Source organism: Gopherus flavomarginatus, chromosome 8 (assembly GCF_025201925.1).
Source record: "Gopherus flavomarginatus isolate rGopFla2 chromosome 8, rGopFla2.mat.asm, whole genome shotgun sequence".
NCBI lineage: Eukaryota > Metazoa > Chordata > Testudines > Testudinidae > Gopherus > Gopherus flavomarginatus.
This window is the reverse complement of record NC_066624.1, coordinates 55,249,007-55,267,637: the sequence shown is the minus strand read 5'-3', so window position 1 is coordinate 55,267,637 and position 18,631 is coordinate 55,249,007. Positions and strand designations below refer to the sequence as shown.

The window sequence follows — 18,631 nt, the reverse complement described above, 5'->3', positions numbered from 1 at the left end:
TCGCCACAGTCGCTACCGAAGAAAATGCCGCCCCTCCAGTCACCTAAATGGTTGCACCGGCCCTGGGAACATCATATCTGACCTTATGGCTGTCAACTCTTCACGCATGCCTTGGAGGTGGGGACATGCTGTGTCTCACTTTCCAGGTGGGGCAGTAAGGTACAGTGGGAGGAAGGCCTAGATTCACAAAGGGACTCAGGTGACCAATTTTGGTGCTTAAGTCCTGGTTTTAGGCTCCTCTATAGTTCACAAAACTCTCTCAGTGCCTCAATTTCTGCCTCTGAACACTCCTGCTGCTGCCTCCCTCTGGGCATCCTGATGCCTATCTCCTGTCTATGCCTGAGAGCAATGCACACATTGGGGGAAAATCAGTTTTGTTAGGGCTTGGGCCAGTGGGTGTGCCCCGAGGCTGCCTGCTGGATTGGGTCCCATTCAAAGTCTGGCTGGGCGGAGGTTGCTACTGCAGCTACCCTTATAACTCTTAGTCCCATGGGTAGCGCACTCACCAGGGATGTGGGAGACTGGGATTCAAGTCCCCTCCCTCTGCCAGAGGGGGAGAAAGGAGGGAGACACCTGCTCAAATCCTCTCAAGAGAGTGCTCTAACCACTGGGTGATGGGAGACTCTGGTGTGGGACCCTATCAATCTCTCCTGCTGCATCTAAATAATTAGTCAGTGGAGCAGGGGGTTGGACCCTGGGTCCCCCCACCTCCCAGTGGGTGCCCTAACCACTAGGCAACAGTCATTCTTTCTCTCTGGCCCAATGACTCATTATTTATATTGTTTATAAAGAACCCAAAAATCCAAGACTCTATGGAAGTCCAGGGGCCAGATTACTCCCCCAAGATGTGAGCACAGCGGCCCCAGAGTGTTTCTACAAAAGCCATGACAAGGGGTGGGGGACCCTGACCTGGAAGGGCTCCTCTCTCACCTTACTTCTTTACTCTGTGAAGTTCTTCTTCTCACGCCATACACATTCCCCACGTAAGCTGCTAGTTCAGTGTCATCTTCGACCAGCACCCAGGGGACAGCGCCCCGGGGCTAAGGGACTGAACCAGAAGCTGCTGTGGGAAGGCAGAATAGGAACTGGCTGTGGGAAGAGAGGGTTGGGTTACGGCTTTTTGGAGGGATGGGATGCAGGAAGGCTAGTGGGTGTGGTGGGGGGAAGGGCAGCACGTTTGGTGGGGTATATGGGGGAAGAGAAAGAAGAAGTGAAAATCAGTGAATTTGCCTTCATTTCCCTAGTGCAGTTCACTGAGAAGGAGCACACCCGTCAGTGCTGACAGCTTCTTTGCAACCTGAGGAAAGTTAGAGGAGGAACTATGAAACCCAAGGGGGAGGTGCTAGCAAGGCTGTCTTCAGCTTCTGAGCCATAAAACATTCCACTAGAGATTCAGAGTTCAGACTACAGCAAAGACACGTCCATAATGTCAAGTCATGTGACAGGTAACGCAGCTGTTCCTTGCTGTCTAATGAATCCAGCTCTGTTACATGGCAAGAAAATAAAATCTAACTTCTCAATGGTGATTGTTTTCACAAATAGATGGCAGTGGATCAGACTCCTGCAGCAAGCTAGACAGATTCACAGAATGGTATGTAATGCTGGGGACAGCCCCTTTTTATGTGTGTGTGTATGTGTTTTGAAGAGTTGGTATTACTATAATTTGTGGCTGTTTCATTTTATCTAGGTAGTTGGCATGGAAAAAATCATCATCCCAGACCTGTTGCATGTACCTTTCTTTCTTTTTTCCTTTCTGTGTGCATTCTGTAACTGTCAGTCACTCCTAACCTAGGTGTTCGCTGTTAGCAGACCAGATTTAAATTCCTCTTTACAAAGGATGCTAGGTTGCTCTGGGGAGCTTTGTTAATAATCAGTCAATAATTAATGATCACTAATAATATTTTCATAAATGTATATAGTGCTTTAAACCATAGAATAAAATACTTTCCCTGCTCTGTATTCGGCATTACTTTCTAGTGTCCAAGATATTATTGTGCAATAGTACCCAGATAAAATCACAAGTTTTCATATTAACCATGTCTGTGCTGTTTAGCATGCCAGGTAAACAGGGGAAATCCACTACATGGGCTGCTCCCTGTACCTGCTTGGTCCTTGCTTATGGCACTGCCAGTGTTGCACTGCCAATTACTGAAAGTTAGGGGCTGGCGAGGAAGGTACTATTCCGAGCTGGATTTGGTTTAGGCTACCACTCAGGTTCATGTTGTGGTGTATCCTCCGGGCTAGCCTTTGAGGTTTGGTATGAGGCTGCACCAGCGCCAGGGTTCGGGGTCAAGCCTCCATCAGATGTAAAGCTCTTGTCTTGATTTTATGAACGTCATCAGGCTGGCCTCCTCCCAGCTTCCCCCTCATGGCTGGAGGTTGCTATGTAGGTGGCATGCCTTGCCTTAGTTTCCCCCTTCAAGGGATTTCCTCAATAATTCACAAACTCTTCGTCCCGCCCCATCCCTTCTAAGCTTCTGTGTTATTAAATTAACAAACATTTAAAATAAAGTTTTCAAGTTCCTCTATTCTCTGCTGGAGTTTACCCACTGCAAATTCCCTCACTCTGCAGCTCCCTGCTGCTTTTCTAAGGGAATTGAGTGACCCCTGCTTAAGTGTGCCTCTTCAGTAATCAGGGCTGGCTGGCCTCTCGCCCTCCCTGTTAAAATAACACTGAAATCTCACAAGTGTTAGGGTAGAAATGTTTGTGAGATCAGCTTCTCTCCTAAGATTCTGGCCACATCTGAACCAGAAATCAAGCACCTTTTAAATGAAACCATCCAAGTGGATTTGGGATTCAGGGACTTGAATCTGACCTGTCCCTTTTGGCAGACATCAAAAGGGACAGGGACATGAATCATCAGACTGTATCGCTAACAGCCCATGTAACAACACCTGTTAATTGCAGGCTGATGCAGAAGCTCAGTTACATCAGCGTGACAACTGGCCATGATGAGTACATGAAGGAGATGGGAGAGAGGAAGCAGAGGTGAGAGCCAGGACGTATTGAATCAGGGAATGACAAGGGTGGACTATTTCCCCTCTAAATCAATAAATTAGTTAGGAAGGTGGGGGAGGGGCTTCCCACTGGCTTGAGCCAGGCACAGAGTGGTACAGGGCACTGATAGGGCTCAGCTTCTGCTGCAGGCCTGTGTGGCTTCTGGGTAGTGGCAGCATGCAGCAGCAGCCTGCTTTACCAGCCAGGTGTGCTAGGAACAACACCAAACTCAACTCATGTAGTACCTGCTCCTGCCAGGACCTCAGCACCTCCGTGCTCTGTGCTAGGGATGTGGAACAGAGCAGTAACAGACTCTGCAGAACCCAGCTTGTGTGACAATGGGACAGAGCAAGGGCGATTCTAGTTCCTTTCCAACAGAGTGTTGCTGTGATGTGTTCTGGAGCTGCCACCTAGCGTTCAGTGGTCTCCCCACACTGTACTGTACTAGAGTGACACAGAGCTGGTGCAAGGATATGTTGTGCCCTGGGTGAAACTTCCACCTTGCCCCCCCCCCACTCCCCCGCATAGCATCGGTTCATTGAGGGACAAATCCCAACGAGTCTTTATAGACCCCAGGGGCCAACCTGCCCAGGGGCCAGCCTTGCCCAAGGGCTGCTCCCCAGACCAGGTTCCCCCCTTCCCGCCCCCTGAACTCCCTGGAGGGTGCACAGCCCCCCGTGAGCACTCCCCTCCCTACCCCACCCCGGCGGCCCCCGCCCCGAGTCCTCTCACTGGCTTTGTCAGGCTTGGGCCGCTGCAGCAGATTGGCAGGGAGGACCTGCCTTCTGGGGGCTCCTGGGGGCTCCTGCAGCAGATGCATGCAGGCAGAGGCCCCCATGCACCCCCCCCCGGCTCCTTCCTTGCTGCGCTGGGGCTCTGCAGCTCCCAGGAGCGTTAGTTGTCCATGAAAACAGGACAAAGCCCTTTTCAGCCCCACTGCAAAAAGCATTTGAGACTTCAGTGCCACAGCCCACTCTTTCCTGTCTACAATAGTAGTTAAACCTCTCAGCACCAGCTCAAGAGCATCCAGTTCTGATGAACATTTACAGTCTCCCAGTGGAGGCTGGGCTTTTCTTAGTCTGGACAAGGCCCAAGAGACAGAGATTTTTCTTCAAATACTTGACCTCTGAGCTACCACCAATGCAGCTCCCCCTGTAGTAACAATGCGGGAGTGCAAGCATCTACCAGCATTTTAACCAGTGTGTTATCTGGACCTGGTCTGAACAGGTAGCTAAACTACCTATGCCTGGTCTTTGTGAGAATTTCTACCACCAGGGAAGCCGTACAGGTACTAGCAATGGGGAGACACTGGAGTTGTAGCAATGACCTCAGGCATTTGGACAGGGTTTGGATGCTAAGACTGATGTAGAAGGTACACTGACTTCAATTTCTGTGTCTCATTGCAGGAACGGGGATTTGAACCATAAGAGATTAGTACAACATGAACCAGCCATTGAAGCCACTTAAAATAATAATATTATTTCCTACAGCTTATACTGCAGTGTATGTAGCATATTTTTGCTACTCTATGTAGCGTTTCTCATGCTTGGCCTCCTAAAGCAAAGGAAAATTAGAAAGTGGGGAGTGATTGGGGAGATGGGGGTGGGCTGCGGAAGTAATTTAGAAAGTGATCCGAGCCCAACTGAAAACAAAAATGTCTTTAAAATTTACTGAGCCAAACCTGGAACGCCAAACAAAACACGAAGGGAAGGAAAAGAACAGACAAAATAAATAAGAAAGGGGAAAAAGAGAAACAGCAGCATAAGGAAAAGAAAATGAATGAGAGACAGAGAAAGGGACTTTTTAAAGAGGCTGAGGGGAGAGGGGGGCCCAAAAGAGACATTCAGAGTCACTTGGGAGTATAGCACAGGGCGACAAGGAGCTGGATAAGTGGGTGTGTGGACAGAGGGCAGGAGATGAAGACAGTGGCAAAGGAAACACTAGGGCAGTAACCATAGGGGAAGGGACACAGGCTGTGGGGGATGGGGACAGTATGCATGGAGCAGAACACATGGGCAGTCATTTTAAAGCAGAAAGCTAATGGAGGCAATTCTCATTTTCCTTTGCCTTCCTAATTATAAATAGTCACTGAGAAGAAACAGCTGCAGGATCCATTTTTCATAAGTGTTTATGGCAAAAAAAGTAACTAGGCAGAGCAGGCAGTGGTGGGTGTAGCTACAGTTACTTGACACTTCTCACTACGAGACCCAGTTAAAGACTGTTCAGTGATGCACACACACAAGGGGCTGGCAATTAAAGCTGCGGAGCAAGCTGAAGTCTGCCATTTCCTAACGTCTGAGTGCTCAATATGGAGCCAAATGGCTTTGTGAATGTAATGTGGGACATATGCTAAATCAGTCCAATGAGTCACATAAATATTGTAAAGAACATTAAATGGGCATCTTCTTTATTGCATCCCTATGGCTGCCCCAACTACCCAGGCTGCAACCTGGAGGAAGCTCCAGCCTCCTGCTCTGGGAAGCAATTTAACAGTGGTCTCAGGAGGGGCATCCCACTGGGATGGCGGGCACTAGTGGCGGGCACTAGTGGAACTGTGCATCTGCTTGGAGCCACTTTACATCTTCGTCAGCCATTGTCTGATTGAAGCTTTCCCTGGCCATTATTTGGCATGCACCACTGGCCACTCATGGCTTAGTGAGACATAGCCCTGCGTGGAGCCGAGTAACTAAGCAAATGTGGCCCAGAAGCAATATAGCAAACAAAGCACTCGAAAGGACTCGGAGAGCTTTGGTGATGTGCACTCAGCGCTCCCGTGAGCTTCTGAAGGGTTCATTTGCTTAGCTGTATTTTGAGAATCCCAGCCACTCCCTCACCGCAGACAGTGCCATCGGGCATTCAATAACGTTGATTTATGAACCTAGGTATGTACGTGTTCAGGGAGTGCATCGCGCTAACCTGTGTGGAGCTACCCATCAGGGTGAGCCCACAAGTGGTTGCACCATGTGTAGATGAAGGGAGGTGACTGTTACACTCAGGATACAACTCTTCAGGGTTCTGTCTCTGACCACGACCACAGGAGGTGTGGGGCACAGGATGTGGTTTCACTGCTGCATTGTCTTCATGGGAGAGTTCCTATGCTTGGAGGTGGTTTTATTTGCCAATATGAAGGAGAACTGGATGTCATACGAGATGATTTGGATGACCATGAAAGCTGGAGTAATAGAAATGGGATGAAATTTAATCGAGTCACCAATGTGATGTGGCCTTGAAAAAGGCAAATGCAGTCCTAGGATGCATGGGTGAAATATTTCCAGTAGAGACAGAGAAGTCTTAGTACCATTATACAAGGCACTGATGAGGCCTCATCTGGAATACTGTGTGCAGTTCTGTTCCCCAAGTTTAGGAAAGATTAATTCAAACTGAAACAGGTACAGAGAAGAGTGACTAGGATGATCTGAGGAATGGAAAACCTGTCTTATGAGAGGAGACTCAAAGAGCTTGGCTTGTTTAGCCTAACCAAAAGAAGGCTGAGGGGGGATAAGATTGCTCTCTATAAATACAACAGAGGGATAAACACCTGGGAGGGAGAGGAGTTACTTAAGTTAAGAGCCAATGCGATAGCGCCACAAGAACAAATGGATATAAACTAGCCAAGAAGTTTTGACTCGAAATTAGATGAAGGTTTCTAACCATCACAGGAGTGAAGTTCTGGAACAGAACCCTGAGGGGAGCACTCAGGGTGGGGGTGGGGGCGAAAAACCTAAGTGTCTTCAAGAATGAGCTCAATGCATTTATGGAGGGGATGGTGTGATGGGACTGCCTACAATGGCATGCAGCCAATCTGTGACTGCTAGCAGCAAATATCTCCAGTGGCTGGTTATGGAACATTAGACGGGGAGAGCTCTGAGTTACCACAGAGAATTCTTTCCCAGGTGTCCGGCTGGTGGGCTTGCCCGCATGCTCAGGATCACCATATTTGGGGTCAGGAAGGAATTTTCCCCTGGGTCAGATTGGCAGAGACCCTGGGAGGGGGGTCACATTCCTCTGTAGCACGGGGCATGGGTCACTTGCAGGTTTAAACTAGTGTCAGTAGTGGAGTCTCTGTAACCTGAAGTCTTTAAACCATGTTTTGAGGACATCAATGACTCAGCCAGAGGTTAGGGTCTGTTACAGGCATGGGCAGGTGAGGTTCTGTGGCCTGAAATGTGCAGGAGGTCAGACTAGATGATCAGGATGGTCCTGTGTAGTCCTAGAATCTATGATTTTATTTCCTCAAACTTCTCATGCTGCCCTAGTGTGGGCAGGAGCAGGGAATTGTCTCCTAGCAGCCCTATGTGCTAGGATGGTTATGCTGCATCCAGTGCAGGGCCACCCAGAGGATTCAGGGGGCCTGGGGCACAGCGGGGGAGATGTGGCGCTTGTACTCACTCAGCAGCAGTCCGGGTCTTCGGCATCTTTGGTAGCATTGAAGGGCCCCCCGCCACCGAAATGCCACTGAAGACCCAGAGTGACTGAAGGGCCCCCCACTGCCAAAATGCCACCAAAGACCCGGACCGCTGCCTGGACAGGGCTTGTTGGGCATTTCGGTGGTGGGGGGCCCTTCAGTCGCTCCGCATCTTTGGCAGCATTGAAGGGCCCCCCCACCACTGAAATGCCGGCCGAAGACCCACTTCACATTTAGAACTCTCAAACGTCAGGCTATTTTTTTCCCCTGAGAGTTCTCTTGTGAGATCATCATTGAGGCTTAATTTTAATCAGAAATCATGACTCTTGCAGTCAATGCACAAGAGTTGGCAAGTCTGCAGTTTCTGTTGTGTGCTGACCTCCCAGTGGGCCTCCCTCCAGCTCTGTAAGACACAGGCATTTCCTGTTGTGTTATATCGCAATAAAACCCTTCCTTTTGCTACCTAAACTCAGATCCGTTTTGTGTGTATTTCCCTGCTGAGACAACACCGGGAACACCCTCCGCACACCCCCAGAATTGTAACATGAGTCAAGTTGACAGAAGCAACCACATTAGATTAGTTCAATACTATGGACTGTATCTTCAGCCACAGCTAAGAAGCACATGGCACACCACCAGTGTTGCCAAGTCACACAGTTCTATCATGAGTCGTGTGGGTTTTCGTGTCTTTCCTAAAGCCCCAGCTCCTGGAGTCCTGGGATCATGCAAGAATATCAGTCACATCTGAAAGAAAAGTGAAGTTCTGCTCCTTAGAGTTGTGGAGGAAAGCTTGTAAACACAACACAAGTGTGGCCCTAAAAGGTCAGAAATTGAGAGTCAAATTATTTAAAAATCATGATTTTTACATCAAACTCATGTTTCGGGGCGGGGCGGGGAGCTGTTTCATGAGCACTGGGATTTAGCAATACCAAGACTTGGGAGCAGGGTCTGCAAAGACGGCTATAAGCTCCTGTAACAGCTTTGGGCCCTTTTCTCCAGGACACATTTCCCTATGTATCCTAGAGCAGGATTTGCATCTAACTTAACTGCAACTTCCTGGCAGCCAGCAACCTGGACAGTCTCCCTACTGTCAGGCAAAACATTCCCATCCCCTGAGGGAACAGACACTGGACAGGAGCTGGTTTTACCCTCCTCCACCTTTGGTAGCAAATTGCTTTGCAGGGCAGTAGAGGAATTAAAGAGACACTCTCTCATTTCCTCAGCAGTTTCTGTAGCTTTGCTCCTTCCCACTGGGGCTTCGGCAAAGATTTCTCCTTGCTGCTCATAGACCCCTGGATAGCCCTAGCCACACTGAAAAAATCATTCTGCAAAAGAATTTATGTAGGATTTGGAGGGACCGCAGTGACGGTTAAGTTCAGCTTGCAAATCCCCAGTTTCCATGTGCACTTTAGCCAAAGGCACAAATATTTTGTGACCACCCACTAACAGAAGCTCTGCCATCTGTTCTGTCAGTATGTCTTTCTCCTGAATCAGGTCTCTCCTGACCAGAGAAATTTCTGCACCAGTTTCTCTCCATTCAGGGAGCTCCTTGCCATTTACTAATATGTGTGATGCTTCCAATTATGGTAAATTTAAGGATTTGGTTTTGAAACAGTTTCAGATTACACCTGAAGTATATAGAGTAAAATTTAGAAGCCTTAAGAGAGGGGTTGGATTAAGTAATGTGGCTTATGTGAACCAAATGAGAGATCTACTGGATAAGTGGGTGAGAGGAAAAGATATTACAAGCTTGGAAGTAATGCGTGATTTGATTCCTCAGGAACAGTTCCTGAATATGTCTAGTGATGATGTAAAACAGTGTTTATGGGATAAAAAGTTGGAAATGGTCAATGAACTTGCAGTTTTTGCAGATAAATTTGAGCATTCCCAAGAACCTAGTAGGAATAAATCACAGGCAGAGGGGTTAAATTTTGGTGGGAAGCAAAGCCCTCATTTTATCACTGAGAAGAAGGAGGATGGATGGGAGGCTGGGCGCTCACCCCACCAAGTTCACTCCTCCAGTCCTTGTCCCAAATCTCCTGGGAAAACAGAAGATGCTATCATTGTAATTCCACTGAACACCTGAGGAATAAATGCCCTGTGCTGAGTGGGAACGGGCAGCAGATAACTCATGGAAATGAGCATGGAGGCACCTCAGGCAGTTTCCACTTATCACACAGGATTTGTAAAGGTTGCCACTGCAGCTACAAAACTAGAGGTGGCCAGACTGAAAGCAGCAGAGAAGGCAAAGGACTGCGAGTTTCAAATGTGGCAGGCAGAAATGAGGCTCAAAGAAGCAGCTGCAGCCAGACTCAGAGAAACTATGGAGGCAAAGGCAGCCAGGGAGGAAGCTGTGCACAGAAGAGCTATGGAAGAAAAAGAGTCAGCCAGGGAGGAGGCTGCACACAGAAGGGCCATTGAATAAAAAGACTCAGCCAGAGAGGAGAGCCATGGAAGAAAAAGAGAGAGAGAGAGAGAGAGAGAGAGAGAGAGAGAAGAAAGAGAAAGAGAGTGTGAAGAAAGAGAAAGAGCAAAAACACCAGCTGGACCTGCTAGAGAAGTAGAAGCAGAACCCCCTGACCACAATAACTCCCAACACTCCAAAAATCCAGAAATGGGAACACTTATGTCCTGCATACAGTGAAGAGGGTGATATTGCTGATATCTGACTACATTTGAAAGACTGTGTGTAATACATGAAATCCCTGATACTAAGAGAGTTCCTACCCTGATTGCAAAATTAACTGGTAAAGCTCAAAATGTATTCAGTGGAATGCCTATTGAAGATGCTTTAGACTATTGGAAATTTAAAGATACTATGTCGTGAAGTATTCAGATGACCCCTGAAACATATAGAGTTAAATTTAGGAATCTTAAGAGGGATATTGTTATGAGTAATGGGGAATGTGTAAACAAAATGAAAGATTTGTTGGGAAAATGGGTGAGGGGTAAAGAAGTGTCCAGTTTTGAGGGAATTGTGACATTGCACTCCATATGTTTTATGAAAAGATGTTTTAGGTGTGAATATAATGTAACTGGACTATGCTTCATGCAAAAGGTCTCTAGTAAGGTATCATTACAAAGCTTATAATCTACTGAGTGTGTTCATCCTATTTGTATGAATGTATCTTTCTTGTATATGAAGCTAGAAATATGAAGTATAACTCTGAAGTCCTATTGTAATTATGCAAAGTATGGGCCATTAATGGTGCTTTAGAATCTTGATGGTTCCCATTGACTAGGACATTTGGTTGTAAATGGCTCTATTTACTTGTAAGCTTTTCTGTGTTCATGTGAGTCAGACCAGAAAGAATGGAGGCCTGGGGTCTCACAAGACATGTGACCATGTCACCTGGTACTGGAATCCATTATAAACCTAGTGCTTTTCCATTTAGAAGGAGGAATGGGGACCCAGAGAGACAAAAGATTCCCGCCTTGTGCAAAAGCCATAAAACAGAGTGGAACAGAATAGGGGGATGCAGTCATGAGAAATCCCCTAGCTACCCTCTGAGCTGGAAAGAACAAGAATTGTAATGGGGAAAGGACTGGGCCTAGACTAGGAAGGAGTCTAGTCTGAGAAAGAAGCTTATTGGAACATCTCTGAGGGTGAGATTTTATCTGTATTCAGTTTCTTAATATATTAGGCTTAGTCTTGCGTGTTTTGTTTTATTTTACTTGGTAACTTACTTTGTTCTGTCTGTTATTACTTGAAACCACTTAAATCCTACTTTTTATACTTAATAAAATCACTTTTGTTTATTAATTAACTGGATTTTGTTACTCAAGAGCATTTCCTAAGCATACATAAGGCTGATGTAAAGCTGTGTCTATGGGACAAAGATGTAAAGACTGTGGATGAGATGGATTTTTTAGCTGATGCCTTCAAACAGACTCAGGCATATATTGAGGGCAGGCCACAGAAAGAGGGGTTTAAAACTTGGGGGAAGGGAGGATGCCATTTTGCCCCTGGGAAGAGAGAAGAGGGTTGGGAGCCTAAACTTTCTCCTACCCAAAAACATCCCTCTACTGATAACTCCTATCCCAAATCTCCTGTAAAAGCAGAAGAGCCCAAAAGGTATCAGTGTAATTCCACTTATCACCTGAGGAATAAATGCCCTGTACTAGGAGGAAGCAGGCAACCGATAGCTCATGTTAGTTCTGTTGTCCTCAACACAGAACCCCCCCCAAGTAATTGAAACCCATCATATTGGTTTTGTGAGGTTAGCCTCTGCAGAACCAGATATGGAGCATGTTACGGCTGTCCAAATTAATGGCAGGGAGTACTTGGGGCAAAGGGATACAGGGGCCCAGATCTCTCTGGTTAAGCAGAGTGCGGGTCAAAGGCCAGTATGCTACCTGGCTAAATGGCAGAGATTGTGGGGGTGGGTGAAAGCAGATTCCTTGTGCCACTAGTTAAAATCCATGTGGTTTGGGAAGATTTGGAGAGTGTTTTGACTGTGGGGGTAACGGAACACTTCCTAGTTGACCTGCTTCTTTGTAATGATTTTTTCCATGTAGCTCGGGTTAAAGTATTTGCCTGCAGCAGGAAGGAGTTTAATGCTGGGACCCCCGAGGGACAGGGTAAGGTCTCAGGAACTGCTGAGAGAGTGGGAGAGAGTCTCCTTGATTCTTCTGCAGCAGGGGGAAGCCACATGCTTCCAGGTGGGAGGGTCGTTGAGACCAAATCCTACACTGCAGCTGGAGGCAACACTGCATCAGGAAGGGATGGGAGTGTAATGCCTGACAAGGAAAGAACTGTCCATGTTGTGAGCTGCCAGCAGGTCGCAGCTGAACTAGAGACAAACCTGGCTCTAAGGAGCAGGAAGAAATCTATCCCAGAGGAGAGCCCAGAGAAGGGGCAGGGGATCTCAGAAACCACTGAGGTGGGTGAGGATTCCTGTCACTCTGTAACACAGGGAAGCCAGGTGCTTCCAAGTATGGGAGGGGCTGAGACTAGCTCCTTTCCAGCAGAAGGCAACATGCCCTCAGGTGCAGGGGCAGGAGAGGTGTTGTCAGGGATTAAGGAAACTGTCTCAGTTGTTAGCTGGCAGAATTTTGCAGATGAATAAGAGACAGAACCCTTCCTAGGGAGACAGATAAATGTGTCTTAGGAGGGGGCCCAGAGGAGGAAACGAGAAGGAATAATGGGGGTACAGGAATGTCTCCTCACTAGTCACTTAGGGCAGGATGCCCAGTATACTAGGAGAGTGGCTGAGTCAGCATCTGTGCACTCAGGCACTCAACCTGTGACCCAGGTTTTGAGAAGGAACTGTGTAACCGAGCTCCTGGAGGGGAGCAGTCACACAGCTGACTTCTCAGGGACAGAGAAAGAGGTGGCAGAGGGTGTCCCAATTTTTCAAGATGCTATTTCTTATAAGTTTTTGGAAAGTAATTGTGTCTGTTTAAATCAAGATATAGCTCCAATGCCTGTGGTAACAGAGGAGTTGGGACCAGGAAACTATCAGGTGGTAATTTGCCAGAATACGAATGACCCAACTGACAGAGAGTGGGGTGTTTTCCCCCAGGCTGGTGAGACACAGAGAACACTTATGGGAAAGCTAATGGGAAAAGGTGAATCTGATCAAAGGGTAAACACACCTAGCCCAGAGAGCACAGGTCACAGCCTTCCAGGGGGCAAGGAACGACTCTGAGCTGGGAGTGGGAAACACCAGGTAACCCCAAAAAGGGAGCTGGATTTTCTGCATATATACAGTCCTGGGGTTGGGAGACTGCTCCTTAAAGGACCAGCCAATGTGCAGGATCCCCCTGAACACATATCTTGCCAGACCCTAAGGCACCAAAATTCCAGAAACATGATTAAATTAAGAGCCCACACAGAGGCGAACACTGGAGGGAAAGAAAAGCCAGTGACTGATTACATGGGAGACAGTCAAAGGACACCGTGTGTAATGAATAAACTAACCTCAAATTACACTATCTGAACAGAGGGTGTGGTATCATAAAGTTACTTGTAAACACCCTTCTGAGATACAAAATTTTGGTATTAATGTTAAGTTTTGGGATAAGAATTTTGTTACTGATGTTAAACCTAATGGTAACACTGTTCTTAGTTAATACCTGTAAACAGATTTAAAGCTGATCATAGCACAGAAACCACAACAAGCCTGGTTTGCTGTGTGTGAATGGGGAAACTGAGGCATACCTCCTCATGGCCTTGATGTCTGGTTCCCAAGAAAACTATAACTCAAACTGCATTCGAGCTAGTCAGTGACTAACCCTCTTGCAGTAAACTAAGGGGGGAGGTGTGACATTCTATACCCTGAGGGAGCATACTATAACTCATTTTCATATAATCGTGGTCTTACATATAAAGCATGCCTTGTAAGGTATCTGGGGAAAGGGTATGACCTGCTGAAAGTCATTTCTCTATCCATATATGTGTTTTAGTGCATATGAAGTTATGAGAATTGTGTTGTATGGTGGTCACTAAAACATGCTGTAAGTTGGGGAATCGGCCAGATATTAACTCCACAAGGAAAGTAACCAATTCCTGGGCAGGGTGTCAAACAACCCATCAACAGCCATTGTCCAGCAAGGGAGCTACAATGCAATGACTCACCTGAATGAGGCCACACCAGGGGAATTACTCAATCTTGCCTGGAGACTCAGCAATGCCCCCCAGGCATGCCTGGACCTGTGCTCTCCAAGCACATGGACTGAGGGTATAAAGCACAGAGTGGACACATACTGGGCCCTTCTGCCCCCACCTTTGCTGCAAGCAACTAAGACACTGAGAAGAAGACAAGATTCCAACAGAGGAGATTGGCCCAGGTTTAAGGAACAAACCTGTATATTAAGGACTGAAATACCCATTGGGGTGAGAAAAACTGCTTAGTCTAGATCAGAGGTTCTCAAACTATGGTCTGCGTGCTCCATTCAGGTGGTCCGCAGATAGTTCCCTCTAAGGTGTGCACCTGGGCAGCTGCACACGAGAGAATGAAGGGTCACACACCTAATTAGTGGAACCATGCAGGCGTGGCTCCACTAATTAGGTGCCTGGACCCTGGAGAAGATGCACATGTAAGGTGAGGTGGTGGCCTTGGGGGCAATAGGGGGTAGGTGGGAGGGGGCAGTGGGGTGAGAAGAGAGAGTGGAGGGAATTTGGGACATGCAGGGCTGCAGTGGCCAGAGAAAGAGGCAACTTTCCCCAGCTCCAGGGCTGTAGCTGCTGGGGAGAGATGGCCCTTCTTCCCAGCCTCAGCTCTGTGGGGTTGCTGTGGCAGGGGAGAGAGGGAGAGATCCCCCTTCTCCTTCCCAGCCCCAGTTTGGGGGCTGCCATTATGAGGCGGAGAGGGCACATCCATCACATTAGAAAGATAAGACTACTGATATTAAAATCTGAGTTGTGTGCTTTTATTTGTAGAACAAAAAAAAATTAAGTTTTTTTTATATAGCGCTTTTATCTAAAGCGCTTTACAATAGTTAGCTAATGGTACAAACAACATTTGCAAAGATCACTAAGTGGTCCACTGAGACTCTCAACAATTTTCAAGTGGTCCATGAAAAAAAGAGTCTAATAGAGTTGAGAGTGCTTATATTTTATTTTATTTTCGTAACCACTCTGACTTTTTGCCTGTCACTTAATATCACTTAAAATCTCTTTGTAGTTAACAAATTTGTTTGTTTATTCTACCTGAAGCAATGCGTTTGGTTTGAAGTGTGTCACAGACTCCCCTTGGGATAACAAGCCTGGTACATATCAATTTTTTTGTTAAATTAATGAATTCATATAAGCTTGCTGTGTTCAGCGGACATAACTGGACACTGCAAGACAGAGGTTCCTAGTGTCATTTGGTTGCACAGTCCAAGGAGCAGCTTACATGCCAGAGGCTGTGCATGAACAGCCCAGGAGTGGGGGTTCTCACAGCAGAGCAGGGTAAGGCTGGCTCCAGAGTGAAGGACTGGAGTGACCTAGCAGATCACTGTCCAATTACCACACAGAGGGGAACGTCACAGTCCCACCCCTGGGCAGGCCAGCATGCAGTCTAGGGAGTTGTGGGGAGCCGTGGCAGACTCTCCACCTGGTGTGCAGGGGGAGTGCTGAGAGCAGCCCCCAGCCCATGTCCCCATCCCCTAGGCTCCCCAGAGAAAGAGGAGGGTCCACGACTCCATGCTAGCTCCCCACAGCTGCCCGCGTGGCTCTCCCAACCTGGCTCAGGCTGGAGTGACCTCAACGATGCAGCCAAGCCATGGTAAGAGCCATGGAGTCATGGACCCTCTACCTGTCTGGGGTGGGCAGGGAGCCCAGGGGGCAGAGACAGGGGCTGCTCACTCCCCCCACACTGGTTGGTGGAAGGTCTACCGCGGCTCCCACAGCTGACCGCAGGCTCTTATCATGGCCCAGCTGCAGTTCTGAGGCCTTCCACCGCTGGAGCCGGGTTGAGGAGAACTGCGGGGGCAGCTGTAGGGAGCCCAGGTCCCTCCATGTGCCCTGAGCGGGGGGCCAGGGAGAGGGCCAGGGAACTGTTTTTGCCTCCACCTTGGCCGGGGGCCCCCAGCCCCTTCCACTTCTCTGATGCCAGCCCCCCCACACTTCTCCAGCACCTTTGCCCTGGGCTGAGACTACTGGGAGCTGGCCTGCAGCGAGGGACTCTGGGTGGCTGGAGCCGGTGCTCACACTACTCGCTCACATGGCTCTCTGAGGTTGAGGGCCGTGCTGCCCGTCCACTGCGCTGAAGGCTGAACTCAGCTGCCTGCCCACCTGCCACTCCAGAGCTCAGACTGGGGGCCAAGTTACCTGCCCGTCAGCTGGGCGCTCCGGGGCTGGGGAGGAGCTCTAGGCTCTGGCGGGGAGCTGGGCCCCATGCAAAAGGGGAGGGCCAGCCAGGGGCTAACCTCCCCAAGCCCACGGTTCACCTGCCACTCATGGCTGCAGGCAATAGGATGACCAGACAGTAAATGTCAAAAATCAGGACAGAAGGTGGAGGGCAATAGGAGCCTATATAAGTAAAAAACCCCAAAATCGGGACTCTCTCTATAAAATTGGGACATCTGATCACCTTAGCAGGCAAGGTTGAGCGCATTAGGAACAAGCTGGCAGCTGAAGTTTGGCCTTCTTCTGTCTGCAGCTGCTATTTTCTGTCCCTCAATTTCAGGAAGACCAGTTATTGTCCTGAAAGAAAAAAACATGCCCAAAAATACCAATAAAGTGCTGTGTACTTATAACTTATCAAATGGGTTTACTTTCCATAGCTCGAGGTAAATGAATTATCCCTTTATGGTGCTTGCATAACTGCTCCAAAGGTCACTTAACTCTCACTGAAAGCTTTGTGAAATTCTTTTGCTACATTTCAGCTTTAACGCCTCAGTGAGTCTTTTATCACTGCTTTTATTATTCTAGCTTGACCAGCGAGACTCAGTTTCTAGGTAACAAGCTAAACTGGCACAGTCTTTGTGAAAGTAGAATGAATTATATTGTAAAAATAAGAATGGATTAAAGAAATGTTGTATGTTCCTTTAAGCAGAAATAAGGAATGTTGAAATACAGGTGTCAGGAAAAGAAATATAAACAATGATTCCACTTAAGGTAATGGCGGAACATTAACCGGAGATTGGTAAAAGTTAGTAAGGAAATTAACTATGTATGTCTAGCCTCCGGTAAACTTATCAGATTTTGCTTCCTTTGTTATCTTGTTATGTTCGCACCCTTTTATCTGTATAAATAAGATAGTTTGTGTCTTGCATGGTGCTCACATTATCTGGGTGTATTAGCAGAGCGCTGTGCTAATAAACAGAGTGGTCTAACAAATTGTGAATCCTGAATCTAACTTTGACAATTTGGAGGTCCCACTGAGATGGCAACCATCTTCACTGGGGCCGTGTGATTCCTGACCGTTTTTGTAGGATGACCATGGCAGCCGGCACCTGGGCATTTGGCCCGAGCGGTCCTCTACCTGAACGGAAAGGCGCACGACCACAGTGAAGTCTAAGCCATCAAACCTGTTGGTTCCCATTCTGTTCTGGTAGGGATCCCGGGATCTGACATCAGGAATCTGGTCCGGTAATTATTTCTGTGTTTTGTCCAAACTGAGGACTGTCCTGTCTCTGTGTCTATCCATCCTCCCAGTGGAGTGTTTGAGTCTGGGTGCCGTCTCTGTCTGGGGATCGGCCGTTCAAGGGGTTCCTGTCCCCACAATCTGAGTAAGTGAAATCTGCACAATCGCAGCTGCACCACACCTTGGATAAAACCTTTGGTGTGAAAGCAAGGGTGATTGAAGCAGTAGCCTGTGGGGTCCTTCTGTGTGTTGCACCGGGCATCGCTCTGACAAACCCAAATTTCCTTCTTGTGTGATTGATGTGTGTAAAGTCTTCCTGTATGGGTAACCAGACGTCTAAGTCATGACAGTTCCCTAAACGAACGCCGGTTCATTTTATGTATTTTAGGAAGGGTCCGGACTCCTGTAAATTTCTGGAAAAATGGTCTAGATTAACTCAGGGGCATCCCAAAACTCAGTGGCCACTGTTAGATTTTGGGACAAAGACCCGAGTGGACATCTTAAAAGACAAACGCGGCCAGCCTAAAACTAAATTGGCCAGAGGAGAGGTTCATTGTTTCATGCAGTGGTGCGAAGAGGCAAATCATAGGTGGACAGAATCGAAACTCGCCTCTCTCCAAGATTCAAATGATAAGTTAAAAGCTTTATTGGAAGCCTCCTCTCCCACCACCAAACCGAGCGCTCCCCTTTACCCTGTTCTCCGAGCAGACCCAGATTGATCCCAACCCCCTTCATACTCCCATCTCATTGTGGAAGAGAACGAAGAAAACCCCTTGTTAAATTCTGAGGATAACGATAAGGAAGACGCATTAATTGGCTTGGCACCCTTGCATGGGATCAATAGATGATCACCAGCCTCCTCAGTTCAGGAACAAGTCTCAGAGGTCACCAGTTCAGATCAGTCAGGACCGTACAGTGCTGCCCAGGCCCATTCCTCTGGTAACACTCAGGCATGTAAAGAAAAAGCCCTTGTTCCCCTGAAACCCTCCACTCTGCCTGACTCCTCTGCTTTTTCTTATACATAAAAAGATAGCCTGAATAAGGATTGGGCCCATTGCTTGTGCTCTAGCTCTAAAAATGCCCAGGCTCCCCTCCCAATCCTGCATACTGGGGCCCAAGAAGGGGGTCCCACTTGGAGCTTAAACCCTGGACTCGCACAGAGATCCATTCAATTGTAAAAGGCTTTCCAAAGCCCCTGGAAAATCCTACCAA

General features: G+C 47.8%; 1 long non-coding RNA gene across 2 annotated transcripts; it reads left to right on the top strand.

The window, feature by feature from the left end:
• The first annotated feature begins 1,280 nt into the window (after positions 1-1,280).
• LOC127057088 (uncharacterized) lies at positions 1,281-4,492 on the top strand. 2 transcript variants are annotated; one of them, XR_007775991.1, is made up of 4 exons: positions 1,281-1,445; positions 1,543-1,591; positions 2,909-2,989; positions 4,405-4,492. It is a non-coding gene; the product is annotated as an uncharacterized LOC127057088 (long non-coding RNA). The 2 variants fall into 2 exon arrangements; XR_007775990.1 differs by lacking the exon at positions 1,281-1,445 and having other exon boundaries at positions 1,452-1,591.
• Positions 4,493-18,631: the final 14,139 nt, after the last annotated feature.